The sequence below is a fragment of the Lissotriton helveticus genome, chromosome 3_1 (assembly GCF_964261635.1).
Source record: "Lissotriton helveticus chromosome 3_1, aLisHel1.1, whole genome shotgun sequence".
NCBI lineage: Eukaryota > Metazoa > Chordata > Amphibia > Caudata > Salamandridae > Lissotriton > Lissotriton helveticus.
This window is the reverse complement of record NC_136061.1, coordinates 1384291507-1384313306: the sequence shown is the minus strand read 5'-3', so window position 1 is coordinate 1384313306 and position 21800 is coordinate 1384291507. Positions and strand designations below refer to the sequence as shown.

The window sequence follows — 21800 nt, the reverse complement described above, 5'->3', positions numbered from 1 at the left end:
TTATGCATATTCAAATGGCTTCTGACGCCCATCCAGGTCAATATTGCTGTCTCCGGAGTGATTCTACAAAGTTATGCAGAGATGGATGAAAATTTAGTGTACTGGATGGTTTACTGCGGATTACTTTTCTTTCACAAGCAGTGCAGCAGCTTGGTGCACGAATGGAGGCACTTTTAGAAAGTTAGCATTTTCTTGACTTAGCCTTTTGGTGCCTGCCGCCTGTCTCTGGGTCACATGACTGGGTATAGTTGGGCTTTGTATATTCCTCCTAGACAGCAATGGGGAGGTTACATGTGACTGGACAAAGAGATTAGTTGTTATGGGAAATGTGAAATGTGAAAACATAGCACAACTGCAGACAACAGTAGAGAGAGTTACACAGCTATATGTGGTAAAATAACAGTGCAGGACACAAACTCATGCTGATGGTAAAGAGGTGAAGAGTTTACTTGAGAACAGAAGGCATGACCTGTTAGGTCAATGGTAAAGGAAAACTTGAGTCTAGCAAGCTCAAAGGAATTTAGGGTCTTAGCAAACCGACAGTACTATGTGCTTTCAATAGATTGGGAAGATGATTAGACAACAGGAGCAGGAGATCGAATTAGCGAAGAACACACATAATCTGAGGTCTTAGGTGCATAATGATAAAGCACACAAATTAACCAACAAGAATTGAACCCAAATGCACATGCATTCAAAAGAAGAAGAATACTTTGTTTGTTCAGAATTGTTAGAAACTGCGTTAAAGGATGTATAGTGAATTAGGTTAAAGTCAAGGGTCACAGGTGAACATGTGCCTTTTTGTAATTTACGTGTATCAATGTATAATCGTCTCATAACATATTTTGTTTTACTTTTGTAACCCACATTGTTCAACTCTGTATAAAAATAGCTGTCTGTGAAGCAGCAAATTGAGACCGGCTATTTGCTTCTGTGAGGAAGGTCGATCTACCTTTCATGACAATAAAGAGCTGTTTTTACATTCCCTAAAAAGGAGTCCGTCTTTTCTTAATTTTTAAGTCACACTGCAAAGGTTGGTGAGCCAGTCAGGAGTCCCTCTTGCCCTCACCTGACTGCTGACACCGGAATACCGCTTACCCACGCTGCATAGATTATTGTGCACTTTTTGATGAGGTAAGCTGACACAATGTTCACTGAAGTTCTGCCTATTCATGGGGGGGGGGCTAGGATCCAGATTGCTGTCTTTCATAGGTGAGGACTATGGGGACTACGCTCCATGTTTTGCTTATACACTGTATGACTTGTTTCCCTTGGCAATGATAAACACAGATGTAAATATGAAAGATATAACGTTATTAGAGACATAAGGGTACCGCATGCAAGATTGTGTATATATGTTGCACAATATCAGGACAGGCTCTACATAAACGGTTAACTTGTTATTCCCAAAATAAGGTTGGAAGTGGTCAATGTGGGTAATGTGAAATTGGACGGTTCAATATGTGTTCCAAATGTTTGAAATAGAGGGGCTGCTGAAAAGGTGATGTTGCTAAACGTTCCCTCTAAGTAGGATCTGAACACTCAAATTACTACCCTGGACCTAATATCCAAAAGTCATTTCATGGTCTAAGAGAGGCATGGTTTGAAAAGGCTATCCTCTCTGAGTGTGGAGGGAGGTGTGAAGAAAAATTGAGATTATTATTCAGAAGTAGTTGAAATGTTTTTAAAATGTTAATGGTAAATGCATGTGTGTCTGCATGTGAATGGAAAAGTGGCCACAGAATGATGTTGATGTGTAATGATGTTGCATTATATCATTGTCATTGTAAGGTAAGTATATTTGACCAGATAGATCAAAGTTAAAATTGTAGAAGTGTTAGAAATACGAGTGATCATGGAGACTACCTTAGAGTATATGGAAAAGACTTTTCCAAATGATCAGTGAAAATTGAAAAAAATGTTGTTTAACATGGTTTAGACAACACATATATCCCTGGCCAAAGGAAGGCACATTTGACAACAAAATATTAGAACATATTATTACGCATCTTAGAAGTAAATATGCAGCATCCAAACTACAGAAGCAGGGAGCCACTTTAGCTTTATGGTGAGTCTTTAGTGAAAAGTCTAAGAACTCCTCAAAAAATGATACCCCTAGTACCCTGTCTGCTCCCCCACCCTCATATGATCCTATGAGTACTTCTCCCAAGGTACCTAGTATTTATCCACTGACGCAGCTACAGGAAGCTGCAGTAGGATTTGAGAACCCTGAAGCTGATACCCCACAGATGTCTAAACCTAAGCACACAAGTACTCCCTGACAGCAGTTTTTAGGACAACTAGAAGCACAGGTTACACTGCATTTAGATTCAGTCTCTTCCCAGGAGGATAGGGATGACACAAAGGTCCAAGAGATAGGGATGGCCAATCTCATGTTTCATTAGCAACATCCCATTTGTTGCAGAGAAGAGGCACAACAGAAAGAGTAGTTTGGGAGCGAATGTCTACCCCACAGCGAAAAGATGCAGATGATACTAGATGGAGTGACTTTGTGGATAGGACTGCGAGTATGGCATGATGACCAGTATCCCAAGGAAGAGATAGGACTGAAAGCAGTCTTCCAACTCGGCAGGGGAGAAGCGAAACTTAATAGTTTCACCAGAAAGTGTTCAAGAATAGCTATCACGAAGCTAGGATAGAAGAGATGCCAGAGAAGGAAGGAAAGAAGGGTATCATGATAAACGTTCAGAATAGATTCAGGGAAGTTTTGGGAGGCTGACAGATAGAATACAGTTGTTACATAGGTGTGTAGATAACATGGGTGAAATACTTCAACCCCCAAAGGCAAGGCACTACCCTCATGAGATTACTACTCAAGAAAGACCACTTATTGATTTGGATCATACAACCGGTACAAGTGAATTGCCAAATCTGATATTAGAGAAGGAGAGCAGGATATGTTCTTTCAAACTAGGAAACCCTGAGTGACAGAGCTTGAGCGGTTTCAGGGAACACATGGCAAGCCAGACCCCAGTATGAAATCTTGTGAGGCTATGGGTGTCACGATTCGCTCCCTGCACTCTTGTGCCCTCCAGCAGGGGGCCAAATTGTGGGACTTTCCTGTGTTCTAATAAGCTTCCTGACATTCCCATGCATGCATATTCTGACTTTCAGCCTTTTGGACACTATTTGGAAATTACCATTCATTCCCAATCCATGGCGGGTTTTGTGGAAGCCAGTCTGCTCATAACTAAAACTTCATTACCTAATAATCCCCTGCTCAATGCTTCATCTCCACCCCTGCAGGCCAAGGATGAGTGAAGGAATTCTGCACACCTGTGGCCGGCAGCTGCTAGTCTGCTCACACCTGATGCATGTGATTACTGTCAGCTCCTTTACACCCTAGCTCCCTTCAATCTAGTGTTGGTCATTGTAGCTGTGTTCCTATGAGACAGACCCTTGTTGCTTGAGTTTTTGCTATCATTGTTTCTGAGCTATTGTTATTGCTTGATTCCTGAGCTATAGCAATCCTTGTTCCTAAACTAACAGTGTTGCCTCGATTCCTGTTCCTGAGCTGTAGCTATCTTTCTTCCTGAGTTAGCACTACCTTTAGTACTACCTAGATATCTTGATTCCTTGTTAGGGAACTAGCACTGCCTTCAGTGCTATCTTGACCCCTGACTGAACCCTAGCTATTTCTTGTTTCCTTGATTCCTGAGAAAGTTCTATTTAGTGCACCATTGAAGCTTCTCTCCTGTATTTAATGTTCCCACTCCCTGCTTTTCTACCCATTACCTTGTGTTCCAGTTTCTAGGTTGCTATCTTTCTTTTCCTACTGGCATCTTTCTAGTTTCCTTGTATATTTTTTCTGCACTTCCTGCAAAGTGTGCCCTTTCTTTTCCCTTCTTTCCTGTACCTTGATTCTTTGATTTCTGAGCTGTAGTAGCTAAATCCTTATTCCTTGAACTAGCACTGTCTTCAGTGCTAACTTGTGTCCTAGATTCCTGAACCAGTACTATTTAGTGCACCATTGAAGCCTCTCTCTTGTATTTCCTAATGCCAGTCCCTGCTTGTCTACCAATTACCTTTGTTCCAGTTCCTAGTTTGCTGTCTTCCTATTCCTACAGTATTGCTTCGAGTTTCCTTTTATGTTTGTTACCTGCTTCCTGCCAAGTGTGCTCTTTCTTTTCCCCTCTTTCTTGTACCTTGATTCTTTGATTTATGAGCTGTAGTAGCTGAATCCTTGTTCCTTGAGCCAGCACTGCCTTCAGTGCTTCCTTGTTTCCTTGATTCCTGAACCAGTACTGTTTAATGCACCCTTAAAGTCTCTTTCCTTCTGTATTTACCTTTTTCCAGTCCCTGACGTTTTTCCATTTTCCTTTGTTCCAGTTTTCAGTTTGCTGTCTTCTTGATCCTGCAGTCTTAGCTTCCAGTATCCTTGTGGGTTTTGTTTCTTACCTTCTGCCAAGTGTGCCCTTTGTTTTCCCAGCTTTCCTGTAAAAGCACTTCTTTTTGCTAGCTTCTTGTCTATTGTGGCTGTGTGTTTAGTTCTACACCCTTCCTGTTACCGCCTTCCTGTTTGATCACCAAGATCCGTGGGCACAGCTGACAACCTAGGTGGTTTTTCTTGTTCACTGTGAGATTTGTCTTTGAGTTTCACTTATTACATAACCTTGGTTATCAGCTCCACAGACCCTGCCTTTGCGTGTATACCCTATTTGTGGGTATTTGCAGTAAGTATCTGTAACTGCAATTGTGGGTGAGGAACTTCTGAGCTTCAGTCTTACCGTATGGAGCTCCTGAGTGCTTTACCCCACATTCCATTTATTATTAATGTTGAGATATATATTGGCATGCACATATTCCTTTGTCTTCTTTTCTTGAGATTACCCTTTATGTTGTGGTTCTTTTTCTATTGGAATCCTGAGTTTTTGAAATATGTTGATTTTCTAATGTGGCTGTTTGTGGAAGCAGGATTTGGGTTTTTTATTTTCTCATTTTCCAGCATCTTACAGTGAGTTTATATTTATGACCTTCTATGCATTTATGCAGAGAAATTTGCAGTTTACTGTGGCATTTCCTTATACAATTATGAGGATTGAGGTTTACATTTGCTAATTTGCACATTGTTCCTCTGTTTACATATTTTTGCGCAATTTGCACACTTTCTATTTGCACTTTATTGCAGGATTTGCACCAATATACAAATTGACTATTGTTGCACATGCGATATTTGCACTTATCCACACAGTATTCTGGATGGTCATTGCATTTATGCTTTTATATATTTACTAATTTTCAGCACATTATCAATTTTAATCTTACAAATGCTCAGGGGATAGAAAATAATATGGATTTAATATGTAACAACTGTTTTTTACCCAGTTGATTTTTTTTTCTCCAGTTTAATAAAGTTTTATTTTGTTTGAGAAGAGTACAGCATAATATAACAGTATACAAAAAATCAGAACCAATGTGAAAAGACAAGGATAAGGAGATGAAGAAGAGAAGTGGTTCAGATAATGTGAGAAAAGGAAGAGAGGGAAAGAAGAAAGTAGGAGGAGAAAAGAAAAAGAAATGGAGAGAGAGAAAAGGAGGAAAAGTTAGGAAGGAGAGGGGGATGATAAGTAGTTAGAAAAAGGAAGCCAGGTAAGATCGGATTTAATTTTTAAGGTGACAGAAGAAGAAGAAGCAATTGCAATTCTATGCTCATCACATATGAAATTCCACCATGTATGAACAGACAGTTTAGTATTATCCTTCCAACAGGACAAAATTACTTTAAAAGCAATTGCAATGAAAAGATAAAATAGTTTAGCATTATATGAATGTAAGTCTAAAATATCAGATTGGGAGCCTAAAAAAACATGTAGCAATGAAAAGGGAACAGGGAGATGAAAAATACGCATGCAAAAATCCCAAACTGAGTTCCAAAAAGCAAGAACAGAGGCGCAATCAAACAGTAGATGTTTGAGCGTGCCGGGGAGAGAGGCGCAGGACCAACAGAGGGGGGAGGACGTGGAAGAGAATTTTGCAATGCTAACAGGGGTGATAAGAGCTCTATGATATATAAAAAAAGTGACTGAGTAATTCGAGCTGAAATCGATGTCTTAAACAATTTGTACCATAGGTGATCCCAAACATCAACAGAAAATGAGATAGAAAGATCAGTTTCCCAAGCAGTTTCAGTAATAGTTTTAGGTCTAAGCACAATATTATCTAACAAAAGTTTATAAATTAGAGCAGCTTTGGGGATTTGTTGGGGAAACAAAGGGTATAGAGGAGTGGAAGGAGTAAGGGAAGGAAGGGAATCAAAAGTAGGAAGAGTAGATAAATGAGATAAAATGGCGGAAGTGATAATGTCATATTCTTTGCGAAAATGAACAGGTAGGTCAAACATGGTTTGCATTACAGGAAATGAAATAATGGATGAATCAGAAAAAAATTGATATACAAATACAATGTCCTTTTCTTTCCAATACTTGAAATAAAAAGATGTACCCTTATACTTAAGATATTTGTTGTACCACACACTTGATGAGAGAAAACATTGCAAGGGAGATAGATCGTTCGAGAATACAGTGTGTAGCAGAGTATGTGAGTATTTCAGTACAGGGTGGTTAGTCAGAAAGGAACAATTTGACATAAAAAGAGATTGTTGGAAAGTAAAATCTTTTAACAAGGACCGTTCAATGTTAATCCATTTGGGCAGAGGGGTATCAATGAAATTAAAGGCCAATGAGAAAGCTTGCTTTATTAGAAAGGCGTAGTGGTATGATTTAAAGTCAGGAAAGCGAACTCCACCTTCAGATTTGGGGCGTATAAGCTTAAGTAAAGCAATATGGGGTCTTTTATTATTCCACAAAAATTTGGAGCAGATGGAGTTCAGCCGAGTAAAATATGAATTAGGGATCTTCATGGGAAGCATGGAAACAGTGTATAAAATATGTGGGGAAATCATAATTTTAATGGTATCTAATCGACCCCACCAGGAGAGGAAAAGAGGGGACCAGGATTGAAGGAGGGAATGGATTTTTTGAGTAAGAGAGGCAAAGGTCAATTTAAGGGTTTCACCCAACGAAGGGAAAAACCAAATACCCAAGTATTTGATCTTGGAAGGACACCAGGCAAAATCAGTTGAAGCAAACATATATTGGTAACAAGTTGAATTTAATTGATTTTTAACACAACTAGGAACTACGAATAACTAGAAGACAAACTATTATGTTCATAGCCGGTAGTGTGTCCTTTCTCTTCATTATCACGTGGGGTGTTTTGAAAAAAATGTGATGAAAAAATATTATTTAAATGGTGAATGGTTCATTACCTGACGATCTGTGAGCAAGGGCGGGTGCCCAAAACGCGTCAGATTTAGTGACTCTACTTAAATAAATATCTTTTTGCCGAAGAAATACGTTGGATTTGCGTGGTCTCTACTATCGCGGTGGCGGTGTGGTGGGAGACTGCTGTGGATATATATATGTATATATATATAATACTGTCTCTTCGCTTGCGCGCCAAATATCGAGGGCAGACCTTCTTTGTGCCAATCTATTTATTTTTCCAGTGAATAGTCACGACGCGTTTCGGCCGATATATATATCTCAAAACAAAACCCTTTCAGGTATAGAGTGATGCATAAATTATGCAAAAAAGAAGGAGAGAACTCTGGGTAGTTCTCAAGTTTAGGTGGAAAGCAGCTCCTGTTAGAGCACTCTCAACACCAGTGACACTCTAGATCTGCTCACCTCAAATGTCTGTTTTTCTATCAAAGTCTTTAAGCATAGGATTCTATGCTTAAAGACTTTGATAGAAAAACAGATATTTGAGGTGAGCAGATCTAGAGTGAGCAAGGGACCCACGTCTGGGCTTACCCATCCCACTTATGGTGAAAAGTGCTACCCTAGTTCCATTCACCCTCTACATACAGCTTGTAATACCATTTATTCTGCATGAATTTAGATCTTTGACGTAACTTCTCCCCATTATTTATTGAGGTGCTTCCTTTGAACACTCACCTTCTAAACATTCACAGAATCAACTTATATTTATCTACATTGGCCAGCCGGGTCGGAATTATCATCGGCGGAGTGGTGAGGGCTCATGTTAACTTTTGCTTACATGCACTTTTTTCTGTTACTCCGGCTCCTTGTTCTAATTCAGTAGTTTCCCCTTTTCAGGGTTCTTTTGATTACATTACCATTTTAGATCACAAAGAATTAATTTCTCGAAGTACAGGTAGCAATTTCTGTTTACTAAGGATAATGAGTATGAAACTTTAACCCTCAACAATAATGTGCAGCGCCTTACTACCTATTATCAACTTACTTTCCGTAGCACAATATGTACAATGCAAACTATTGCGGGATACATGATGTTCACAACATAACATGTGTGGCACTTCACTCGTCACTGTTTTTTTTTGTTGAAACTTTTTATTGAAAAGAAAAACAAGAAAACAGAAAAACAAAACAAGGCAAGGCATTACAATAGAATTGTGTCACCATTCGGCTCGCGGGGGGGTACAAACGTAAATCAGATATCGTTGCTACCAGTAGATCGGGGGGAGGGGGGGGGGGAAAGGAGACCAGAAGTATACAAAACATCTATAATCCTGCGGAGGAAACATCAGGTTGGGAGGAAGACAAGTCAATATCACATTCCGATATGGGGGGAGCACATATATCACCACGGTATGTGTTCCACTGAGTCCAGATTTTCCCCCATTTGCCAGGTGTGCCACGGGAAACATAAACCGTTTTTTCTCGAAACATGCACCAATTCATGTTTTGTTTCCACACTAGGACTGTCGGAGGCCTCTGGGCGCCCCATAGCTGGGCAATGTCACGCTTGGCGATCATGTTACCCAAGGTCGCCCATCGAAGCTGCGCCAGATTGTAATCATTCGGCTCCCAGACGTTCAGCAAGCACCTCCGCGCTTCAGGCATCAGCCGTACACCCGTAACCTCACTCATTACCACATGGACGCGATTCCAATAGCTCAGTACAGCCGGACATTCCCAAATCATATGGAGAAACGTGGCCACCCTGCCGCATCCACGCCTGCACAATCCATCCGTCGAGAATCCCATTCGCACCAGACGCGGGCCAGTCACATACACCCTATGCAGAATTTTGAGTTGGACAAACCGAAGGCGTGCCGGGATAGCCACCTCTTTCGGGGAAGAGATTGCGGCCTGCCAGTCTTCATCATCGAGCTCCAGACCATCACTGGTCCACAACCCTCGGAGGCCTTCCAACAAGTCAATCCTAGTATTAATCAGTTTTTTATAAATGAGCGAGATAGTGCTATCAGGGACATGCCCGTCTAGTATCCTATCTTCAAGCGGGGATGCTTCCGGCACGTCCGAGCCTCGGGGAAAAACAGACAAGATTGCGTGCCGGACTTGCGCATACCGAAAGGATTCCCTATCATTCAATCCATATTCAACTTTCAATTCCTCAAAAGTTTTGATCCTACCCTTGATCCAGATATCATCGACCCTGCTGATCCCTATCATGTCCCACCGATCGAATCCCTTCAATTGCCAAAGGGAGCCAAGTTTATCCGAGGCATAGAGTGGAGTAGCCCGGGTCGGTCTGTCAGCCCATCCCGTGGCCGCCGTAGCCCGATACCACACCTGCACCGCTGTTTTAGTGGGACCCGTAAGAGATCTACCGGCTGACGTCGCGTATAAAGCCCTGTTGTAATCACCGCCGGGCAGCAACCATTTATCCATCGCAAAGGCCGGGTTTAGTGAATGAGCATAGGTGCCGTGGTTGATGGCCCCTAACTGAGAGGCCCAATAATAGCGACGGATGTCCGGGAGTGCGATGCCGCCATCATACCAAGGGAGCGTGAGCTTCGAAAGGGCAATACGAGAACGGCCCCCCATATCAACTGTCGCTGTAGACATTCAATCTCCCGGAAATACCCAGCTGGTACTACGTCAAGCGTGTTTTGAAGCGCATAGAGAAATCTGGGGAGCGACATCATCTTAAACAACGCCGCTCGACCCAGGGGAGAGAGAGGGAGTCTGTTCCACGTTTCTATATCCGCCCGAAGACGTCGGAGAGGGGGCAACAAATTGCGCTCGTAACGAAGCGTAGGGTCTAGGGTAACAAAGATTCCCAGATATTTGAATCCCTCGAGCACCACCGAGATAGGACATCCACGTGGCAAGAGGGGAGCATCGCCGGAAAGAACATAAACGCAAGATTTTGACCAATTGATGACTAGACCGGAATTTTTACTGAAAGAAGTCAAAACGTCGAAAAGGACGATCAACGACTTCCGGGGCGACGTAAGGTATAAGAGTATATCATTCGCGTACAGAGATATACGGTCTTCAAATTCCGGAGACCATCTAATACCCTTCAAGGATGGTTCCCATCTCAACCAAGCCGCCAATGGCTCTAAGGCAAGAGCAAACAGAAGTGGGGACAGAGGACAGCCCTGGCGCGTACCCCTACCAAGCGCAAATGAGGCCGAAACACGCCCATTCACCACTACCTGGGCTAAAGGGCCAGCATAAAGCAGCTGCACCCAACGGATAAAGGCGGGCCCAAAACCGAATTTAGAAAGGACCGCCCAAAGATAAGGCCACTCAAGCGTATCAAACGCCTTAGTGGCGTCTAGGGACGCCAAGATGGCCGACTCCCACAGAGTCCCGGCTTGCGCTAGGACTCCATGAAGGCGCCGAAGATTAAGTGCCGTATTGCGATGAGGTATAAAGCCGGATTGGTCCGGGTGAACAAGATCTCCTATAACAGATATCAAACGAGTAGCAAGAACTTTGGCCAGGATCTTAGGTTCAACATTGATCAGGGAAATAGGTCTGAAAGATTCGCAGCGGTCACGCGGCTTTCCCTCCTTATGGATAACCACTATGGAGGCCAGCCTTTGATCAGGAGGAAGAGACCCTCTCTCTAGGGATTCCAAAAACATCGATCGCAAATACGGCGCCAGTACGTCGGGACGGAGCTTGTAAAGCTCGATGGGGAGTCCATTAGGGCCCGAGGCCTTCCCGGAGCGAATCGATCGGATAGCGGTCGCAATTTCATCAGCCGTGAGCGGAGCTTCCAGTAGGTCCCGCTCCGGGTCAGACAAGCATGGCAGCGAGATATCGCGGAGAAGCAAGCGGGAGTCCTGCTCTGGTCGATCGGACACAGGGGAGTACACTACCCAAAAATAATCGGCGAACCGCGCAACGATCCCAGCAGGGTCAGTGATACTTTCACCATTCACATCAACTATGACAGGGATAACCCGACTCGCGCATTCTCTCCTATCCAACCAAGCAATCAACTTCCCAGCCTTATCTCCCACATCATACAGACGCCCCTGCTGTTCATGACCCATCTCTTTCGCAGCGTCAGTCACAAGTGCTCTATATTCGTGCTGTTTTAGGTCTAACAAGTGCAGCTTCTCAGGGGAGGCTCCAGAGTCCAACTCTCCCTCAAGGATGGTAAGTTCAGTCTCAAGACGGACAACCTCTTCCCGCTTACACCTCTTAACATTGCCAATCGAGGAGAGGGCTTGGCCCCGAATGACGGTTTTATACGCCTCCCACAAGGAGACAGAAGAGGACACTGAACCCACATTTTCAGCAAAGTAACGATCGATTGCTTTAAGTAATTCCACTCTAATCTTAGGATCACGGAGGTACCATGGGTTAATCGGGGCAATCCGACCTCCCGACCCCAGACGAGCGTTCACAACTAACCACAGCGGGGAGTGATCCGAAATACCCCTGGCAAGATGTTTCACCTCCCCTATGAGGGAAGCCTGGGAGGAGGGCATCAAAACATAATCTAATCTCGAAAGGCTGCCATGGGCCCCGGAGTGAAAAGTATACTGCCGTTGCCCAGGATGATGTAAACGCCAGCAATCGGTTAGCCCCATTGCCTCCAGGAAGTCCCCCAGCCAGGATTGAGATTTAGCGAGGACACGGGGAGGGTGACGATCACACATACCAGACACTACTGAGTTGAAATCCCCCCCTACCACAAGTACACCCTCGGGCACTCCCAGGATCACTTTTCCCAAATCAGCATAAGTCGTAGTTTGAAGGCCTGGGGGTATGTAAACCGAGAGTAAAGTAATCACCCTCCCCTCCCAGCGCCCTACAATAGCGGCATAACGCCCCCTATCGAGTATAACGTCATCAATAGCAAGGGGGAGGGAGGTCCGAACCAGAATGCCCACCCCTCTGGAGCCGGAAGTGAAACCCGAGTGGGCCATGAGACGGTATCCACGCCTATTCATGGCGTGGCACGTATTACCCAGCAAGTGTGTTTCTTGAAGCAAAACCACATCAGGAGACAAGCGTCGTAGCAACTGTAAAACCACCCCCCGTTTAATTCTGTCTCCCAACCCATTTACGTTCCAACACAGAATGCGTAGTCCCCTATCCCCCATCCCAGAATCCACCCCAGGTTCCCCCCCACACCAGCCGCAACACTGCAACACAGGAGATCATCAGTACTATGCCTTGAATAAAACAAAAAACCCTAAACTTCAACCCCCCAACCCCCCAAACCAACATTATACCCCCCACCCCGCACCCCTGCGTGAGACTCAAAAGCCACCCCAACTTGCAGTGTGCCTGTCGCCCTAACATACAACTAATCTACGAAAAGAACCCCAGAGGAGGAAGACACACCCGACCCCCACCCACACCCCATTAAGACAACACAGTAGCGGACAATAGTAGCATAGTATCAAACCACAGCCAAAAGTCAATACGTTGGTCCAGGAGCCGATTCACTCCCTATTCCTGCTCCATCAGGCCGCCCTCCGCTCCACCGGAGTGTTCAGAATGATCAAATTGTTCCTGTCCAGGGGGCAACGAGTCCAACCAGTCACTAGCAGCTCCAGGATGGTCAAAGAAAAACGTTCTATCATTGTGAACCACACGCAATCGAGCCGGGAAAAGCATGGCATATTTCATGGCTCTGTCTCTCATTCTCTTCTTCACTCCTTGAAATCCCAGTCGCTGCCTCTGAACCTGTTGGGTGAAGTCCGGGTAGAAGCTGATCGCGGCGTTTTCATATTTCGTAGGGCCCGATGTGCGGGACGCCTGCAGGATCGCATCTCTGTCACGAAAGTTAAAGATCCGTGCAATGATGGGGCGCGGAGAAGCTCCCAACTTGGGCGGGCCACTCGGGATTCGGTGGGCCCGTTCCACTGCAAAAAACTTGCTCAGACCCTTGGGCGCTAGGTGATTCGGGACAAGGTCCTCCACCAGTAGGTCTACTGCTGACGAGTCCGTCGTCTCCGGGACACCAACCAACCGGACGTTGTTCCGCCGTGCGCGGCCTTCAAAATCGTCCAAGCGTCGAGAGAGGTAGTCACGGGCGGATCTCAAATTACCGACCTCCGTCTGTAATTCAGAGACGTCGGCGACAAGACTGGATGTCTTCATGTCAAGGGATTTGACCTTCTCGTTAGTCTTTCCAAGGTCTGCCCTGATCAGAGTAACATCTATAGCAACCGTGTCTAGCTTGTGAGTCAGGGCCTCATATTGTTGTCCCAACGCGGCCTTCATCCCAGCAATGGCGCCCATGACGTCTTTCAACGACGGTTCTTCATCCAACAGGGAGTCATCCCCAAAGGTGGCCAGGGGTTTAGTCATACCACTCGGAGAGCCCTTAGTGAGGGTATAGCGATCCATAACGTTGGACTGCACAGGACCTCCCTGAGTTGCCGGTCTGGTCTTGCGCCTCTCCGCCTCGGGCTTGGTAGTCATTTTAGGTCGGGCGCCCCGGAGGGTATTCTGAGACCTAGTAAAAATGGCGACACTCTATACGCCCGGATCAATTCGGAGAATAGGTGGAGGGCCAGCCACTGATCAAAGAGCAGCGAAAGTCCAGATCACTAAACGATGACGTGGTAGTGAAAGAAACAACGACCAGGGCGACCAAGGCAAAGTCAATGAGGCCAGACCACAGGAATCGAAACTGAAAGTAGAAGACCGGGCATGGGAGCCTCGCCTGGGCCGTTGTTATTCGATTACCACCCGGCTGGCAGAGAAGGCAAGCCCGGGGCAGTACCATGGAGCAGGCCAGAAATGTTCCAAAGTCCTTATCTTCGGTTCCCAGGGACCAAATCGCAATCTGAAAACGGATAAATGATCAGCCAGGTCACGACCACAAAAGCCCGTAGTCTAAATCAGGATAAGATACAGGATGATCGGTGGAGGTGGCGAAGGTCCGGGAGCTCTGAGCTCACGCGACCATCTTGGGTGCGCGCTAAGCTCCTCCTCTCACTCGTCACTGTTGAAAATAGATGGCATTCATTTGTCTTGCACTCACGGTCAGTCAAGTGATCGTCATGTCAATTGCGGTCTTTAATCATGTTTAGGGTTTCCACGCTTAAGGTTATTTACAACCGCCAACGTAAGAAGGAGTACATTCTCCCTATTGCATATACAACGCAGCAATTGTTATTTACATTACTTATTGTATCATTATCAGCCCTGAAAAGTCGCGGGACAATCTCCCAAGTGACGAAACACGTGTTGGCTACTTGCTTTTTACGGTAACAAAGAATTAAAGACAAAGAACAGACTCACTCGGACCTCAATTACATTTCTTAAAGTGCATATGTTTGAATGAACCTTCATCTAACAATTAGAAAACTTGTGCACGGTTCTTTGGTTCTTAGCTTTGTGCAGGATTTTCTCCTACACAATTATAGGGTTTCTAGGGTGTTTCCCCTAACCTGTCTGCACCGTATTTATTAAACACTACAAACACTGTTATACTCGGCAGGGTGCCACACTTCCTAGATTACTAAAAAACCCACAGTTATGGAATACATACATCTATTCATCCATGCACCCTCCAAGATCCACCCATCCACATATAACCATCCATCCACCCAGGTCTATCCATCCAAGCACCCACCCATACATGCTTCTGTTTATCCATCCATGCACGCACTAAGATCTATCTTTCCACCCATCTCTGCCCATCCAGCTATCCACCCACCAAGATCCATCCATTTACACAGATTCATCCATCCAAGCATGCATTGTCAATCTATCAATCCATCCATGCACCTCGCAAGATCTGTTCATCCACTCACCAAGATCCATCTATCCGCCTTGATCGATCTATCTATCATCCAACCATGCACTACAAAATTCATCCAACTGTTGGTCCATCCATCCAAGCACTCATCTTCCATATATTCATCTAACTATCCATCCATCTGCCCTGATCTATCCACCATCCATCCCATGCCCCACAAGATGCATCTATCCTACTATCTGTCCATCCAAGCATCCATCTTCCATCTATTCTTCAGTCTATCCATCCATGTAACCAGCAAGATCCATACATACATCCACCAAGAGATCCATCCACTCACCTATATGTATCCATTCATCCACCCTTCCGTATGTCCATCCATGCACCTAACAAGATCCATCCATCCACCCATCAGTCCATCCATCTATAAACCCACCAAGATCCATCCATTTCCACATTCATCCATCCAAGCACCCATAGATCCACCAATCCATCCAAGCACCCACCGTCTATCTATCTCTTCATCCAGCAGGATACATTCATCCGCTCACCAAGATCTATCCACCCTGATCTATCATCCAAGCACCCATCTGTCCATTCTTCCATTTATGCATCTTTGCACCCAAGAGACAACCATCCGTCCACATTTATTCATATAATGTGTCCCATCCATCCGTCTCTTCATCTGTTCATTCATCCATGCAGGCACCCATGCCCATCCATTCATCAATTCATCCATCTATTGATCCATCCATCCATTCTCCTGGCCAATTCAACCATCTATTCAGCCATCGTCCCCTTTACACATTCGCCATTCATTCCCAATCTCTCCATCCCTTCATCAATCCATCCACCTACCCATCTATCTACCTCAAACAAAAATATTTGAAATATCAAGGTGCTCAATTTAAATTAAAATCTTTGACGCTGCACTGAAAGCTAGTTCTGATACGTGCATGACGTAGCTGCCAGCTGCATAATAAACCCAGAAGTCTGTGAAAAGTAAACAGTGTGGAAATTACCGACAAATGCTGTCTGTTATCAGATCAATACACTACAACGGGCATCAGGCTGAAATTACGGACAGTCCGTGTACTTTACAGACAAATGGGACTCAAAATATTACGAGCGACAGCAATTATTTTACTCTGCGCTGCTCTTTCGGTGGACTTTTATTTTGAGAGTGAATCTAAATGTACAACTATATGTCCCAGAATGCAATGTGTTGTAGTAGGAAAGAAAGCCTGCTGACGGCGCTTCCAAACAAACATCTAATTTGCTAGACTAATCAAACATTCAGACGTTGGAGCTTTCCCTATTAGTTTTCCTTTTCCCTGGATGCCTTTTCGATTTCGCTATTCCTGCATCAATTCGACCAAAAAAAAACAACACAAGAGATGGTCGACAAGCATGACTCCAGCGCACTTCCGGTCGCGTCTCAAGGTACGTCACTTTCAAAGCATTTTTGATTGGTGTACGCTGCAAGCGTGAGAGGGAGGAGAGCCACTGAGGTCTCTTAAAGTGTGGGTATGGCGTTTCTCGTGCTTTTCGTTTTGTGCAGTCAGACAGACTTTGAGTGTGTGGTTAGGTAAATGTTTTGTAAACTAAGCATTCGGATTTCAGATTCGAGGTGATTCTCATCTTTGCTAGGAGGACTGGTCGGATAACAATTGCTTTTTGTTTTGGATTTCTGCTGTCAGATTAAAGGAGGCGTTTTTCAAATACTGCGCGCCACGGAACACAAACAAAACACGGCAGGAAATTAAATACGACTCTGAATGGCACAAACTGTTATTTTATAACAACTTTAAATGTAGCCGTACATTATAGGTCTAAATTTCTCACAAGGTCAATTAGTAGTGGCTGGTGTATATTGTAAATGCTATTTTTGAGGAGTTGAATCATTTGCGCTTTTCACTTAATTAACATGATGAAGGGGAAGTGATGTAGTGGCTTGAAGCAGAGTTGGTTGATGTTCTAGATGCTCCTGGGATGTTTTAGGTAAAATCAGTGGTAGAGAGTGGGGGAGGGAGGGGGGCACCTGAGGAGCCATACTTGTATTAAATTTTCAAAAAACCATTCCCCTACTTTTTGCTAAAACGACGACCGTCCCAGGACGATTACATTTGTATTTAATGTATTTATTTATTTTTATGTAATGCGATTTTATATAGCGCGAACTTTACCCGAAGGTGTCAAAACGCTTTACTTAATAACCAGTTGCAAAACATAAAGACTTGGGATTACATGCGTTACATAAAAGATACACACAGAAAAAAAATGCAAATGTACAAGATGTAAGGTTAACAAAGAAGAGATACAAACAGAAAGAAAAATTGCAAAGGAAGAGATACGAATGCATATACTCTAAGAGTCGCATAGGAATGGTAGAGAGTACAAAGGTCTAGCATATACTAGTGATTAGAGTTATCTCTATATACATAAGGAGGGATACAAATGGATATACTCTAAGAGTCACATCGGAATGGTTGAGAGTACAACGGTCTACTGCATGTACTAGTAATTAGAGTTATCTCTATATACAGAAAAGCAGAGTTCCATTAAGTGGAGTCGGAGGGGGGACGCAGTCACAGCACCCAGGGAGGGTGGGAGGGATACATGGGTATGGAGAAAAGGCAACCGAACTGTAAGGCAGGGAGTCCCGTGCTGTGAAACCGAGGGAGGAGCAGGCAGCTAAACAAGCCATCTTGCCCGGATGCCTGAAAGAAATGTAAATATGCGCAACTTTTCAATTTGATAATCTAATGGGTACTCTGAATCTAGAAATTCTTATATTTGATGGCATTTGGCATCACTTAAAGCTTCATGATGACACGTTTATTCATTTTGATAGGTATTGTAAGGGAGCTTCCAGCTAAGCTGGAAAGAATGTGCTTTTAAAACACCAGCATTATAAAATGGTACTATGTACATTCTGGTTCTAAACTAAAATCAATATTTTGGAACCACACTTTTTTATTTTAAACCTTTGTGTATTTTGTAGCAGCCTATCTTATATTGTGACTAATGCACATTTAAAATAATGACATGCATGTTCACAGTGCTTTCTGTCACAGACTGGTACCTTGTTGCACTAATCACACAAGTAAGTCCCTGTTCTCTACTGCACCAAACAGATTTCAATTTTGTGGCTCTCTGGTGCAGTGCATTAACCAATAGAGGTTTCATAACGACTGATAGTGCATTTTCCACTGATTAAAAAAACTTTCATTTATTTTGTGTTTAGTTTTCATTTAAGCTTGCCTGAAGGTGAAAGGCCGCTAAAAGATACAGAATATTTTGTAGTTATAATCACACCTTTGGTCATTCCCAAACGCTCACTCACCACACACCCATTTTGTGCAGCATTACAGTTCCCATGCTTTTTTAGTACACTTTGACCTCTGGGTAGAATAAATATTTCCTTAGCCCCGTTTGCAGGTTCCCAGTGACATCTGATTATCATCTTGTATATGCAATATAATTCATATTATAGCTATACCTCTGTTAGGGCGTATATGTGTCTAGAGGTGTGTGTGTGTGGGGGGGGGGGGGTGGTTAACAGAATTCCGGTTATCTGCCCAGCGCAGCCATATAGTGGCATGTTTTTGTGGACACCCTCAGGCAATGAATACTGGCCATTCCTGGCCCATAGAAAAATCAAGTCCTAGCTTCCATAGACCTTTAAGTGGAGAGATAGGTGCTCTCCAGAGCCAGGCTATGTCTTTCTTAGCTATGGTGAAGCCTAGAAACAGAAGGTGGCGTTTATATTTATTACCCCTGATTAAAATTTGGGAGATATGGAAAGCTCCCAACCCAGGACCCTGGAGAATCCTGCAAGTACTCTCTGCCAAAACCTGGCCAACACGCTGCATGACCAAACGTGTGTAGGAAAGTACCTTCTGCTGCATTACAGCATAGACAGGTAGGAGAGGGCACCAGGCCGGACCGCCATAATTTATATCATGTGAAGTATGCCCTATGTAGGTATTTAAATTGGATAAGTCGTAGACAGGATGAAATGGCTGCGCTGTGGGGGTACTCTAGGGCCTCATTCCAGTCATCATCATGAAGTGGGCCTATTTATGTGCCTTGTCTCCCGGAGGTCTGTTAATGATTTGTTGCTGTTTGTGATGAGAGTTTGATACATTTTAGTAATCTTGTGGTCGGCCAGCTTGCCTATGAGTAGTTTGCCTTTCAGGGGATTAAATTCAGATCTTTAATATATGGGGCTGTAGCAAAATCAAATTTCAAAGCTTTATTCGACAACAGTCATAAAAGCATTTCTACATCCCTACTTACACAACACAATAAATACTATAACAATGTTAAAAAACATTTTTTAAGAAACTGATTAAACATATCACTGTTGTTAAGAAATTAGCAGCATTAAAATATAATAATCAACCATATCTATGGTATCTTCAAACTGTGCCTAGCTGCTGTAAAGTGCGAGTACGTATGATCCATGACCAGCCTAGGAACTTTGCGATAGCAATCGCCAAATGGGGTGTACAGTCTGTTTCCAATATTCTTAATGCCTCTGCACATCTACGTGTTCCTAAGTTCAGGCACACTGGTTTTATCCCATTTACGTTGTGGGATGGCATACAAGGGGCAAACAAACAATAAATGGGCTGCATCCTCTATCAAATCTTTACAGTTGGGACATTTATCATCTGTATTTGTCGACCATTTACAGGTGAACGCCTTTGTTGGTAACGACCCAATCCTAAATTGGAAATACAGTTTTCTATCAAGGGGTTTTTCGATAATGTCCCAATAAAGTTCACAAGAAGGTGCAGATTTGATATTCAAATAACGCGCTGTTAAATTTGAGCTAGAGCCTGTGCTTTGGGTAGATAGCCATACCATTTCCCAATACATATTCTTTAACATGGCCTTAGATGGAAAATTTTCGATGTCGGAAGAATTCCATAAGTGATCAAGTTCCAGCTTGCTAAGCAGTGCTCTTATTTCTTTTAACCACAGGATCGAATGGAAACGATCTGCCCTTGTAATGTCTTTTAAAGCATTTGCAAAATGCACAAGTTCTGGTGTGGTCATTGAACGTCTTCAATATAGCAACGGACGCAGCCTTGCTAGATTCTTAATCCTTTTCCTGCCCAGGTCATAGGTCAATGCTACGGTAGGAGTACTTTGGGGGACCCCAATCAAACGACGGAGAAAACTATTTTCCGCCAGTGTTAATTGCTTCATATTGGAGAAACCCCATAGTTCAGAACCGTATAAAGAGGCACTGACTACCTTCATATTGTAAATTTCTAATGCAGGAGTAATAGGCTTGGTCAATGAAGTTTTATGTTTAAGAGCCACTATGCCAGCCAATTGATGAAACTTTAATACAGCCATGTCAGTATGTTTTTTCCAGCTCAAGTTATTTTGGAGGCTTATACCTAAATATGTAAAAGCTTCAACCTGTTCCAATGGGGTACCTTCGAAATTTATAGAACCCCTGAAGGTGTTCCGCTGATTTAGGCACATGAACTTAGTCTTAGATGTATTTATCTCGAGTCCATGAACTTTGCAAAACTCTCCGAAGGCATTAACTGCCTTCTGGAGCCCACTTGGTGTACGGGAAACTATGAGCATGTCGTCTGCGAACATGAGAACGGGTACTCGAGCTCCAGCCAATAATGGTGCATCAGTAGGGGAACGGCTTAGGTAGTCTACAATCCCATTGATGTAAATTGAGAACAGTGTTGGTGCCAAGACACACCCCTGCCGTACCCCTCGCTCGACGGGGAATGTGTCTGTCACCTCACCCTGAGCACCCCACCTGATTCTCGCGAAATTGTTCTCATGTAAGCGGACGAGTAACGTCAATAGTTCCGGTGGCAAACCAGCTTCCGCAAGTACTTCCCCAAAGTTTGGAACGGGGTACTAAATCAAAAGCTGATTTTAAGTCTACAAACACAGCGTAGAGGGTACCATTGGTAAGTAACACGTTTCTCCAGTACAGGGATATAAAAAAAAGACCTGGTCAACTGAGCTGGTACAGGGGCGAAACCCGGCTTGATATGGGGATAGGATATCATTTTCATCAATCCAGATTTGTAATTTATTTTGTATTAACCGACCTATGCTTTTTTGGGCAGAGTCTATAAGACTGATAGGCCTATAATTACTGGGTAATGATTTATCTCCTTTTTTTAAAACCGGGATGATTTCGGCACCCTTCCAGGAGGCAGGTATGGGTGCGCCTCTAGCCACAGAATTTGCTAGCCACGCAAAATACTGGCACCAGGATGGGCGGTCACTTAAAAACACATCTGCTGGGATGGCATCCATTCCTGGGGCACGGCCCCTGGTCACACAATCCAATGCTATGCTAACCTCTTTTATGGTAAATAGCTGATATTTATAAAAGATTGTGGGGGGTAAGATATATTCATCATTAGTTTGCACAGAAGCATATTGGGGTCTAAAAAAATCTACCCATTGATTTTGGGCTACGTTATTTTGTGGGGGTTCAGCCACCCCTCCTCTCTCCCATTTGACCAGAGCCCAGAAATGGCTCTGGTTCCTTGTGTCACAGGCTGTTTTCAGGTCACGCCAATGGGCCTCATCCCACTTTTTCTTGGCCACTTTTTGTGCCTTCCTATAATTATCTCTTGCTTTTCTCACCCCTAGAGTATTCTTTTTCCTGAGTTCTAAGCTGAGGTTCTCACGGGCTTCTCTACAGGTCTTATCATACCATCCTTGTGGGGGCTTTTTGTTCTGGGCATGTCCTGTTTTATTCTCCCTCTGGAAAAACCCCTGGAGCTTTGTAAAAAAGGTTG

General features: G+C 43.8%; 1 protein-coding gene across 4 annotated transcripts in view; it reads left to right on the top strand.

Annotated features, from left to right (window-relative positions):
• Positions 1 to 16464: 16464 nt before the first annotated feature.
• The window catches only part of HSPBAP1 (HSPB1 associated protein 1), a 1313039-nt gene continuing 1307703 nt past the window's right edge, over positions 16465 to 21800 (top strand). Inside the window, exon 1 of one of the 4 annotated variants that reach the window (XM_078682025.1) lies at positions 16465 to 16520. The gene's annotated coding sequence lies outside the window, so the exon portion shown is untranslated. Of the gene's footprint in view, positions 16525 to 21800 lie in introns of all 4 variants that reach the window. The other 3 variants (XM_078682026.1, XM_078682023.1, XM_078682024.1) reach the window with 3 other exon arrangements.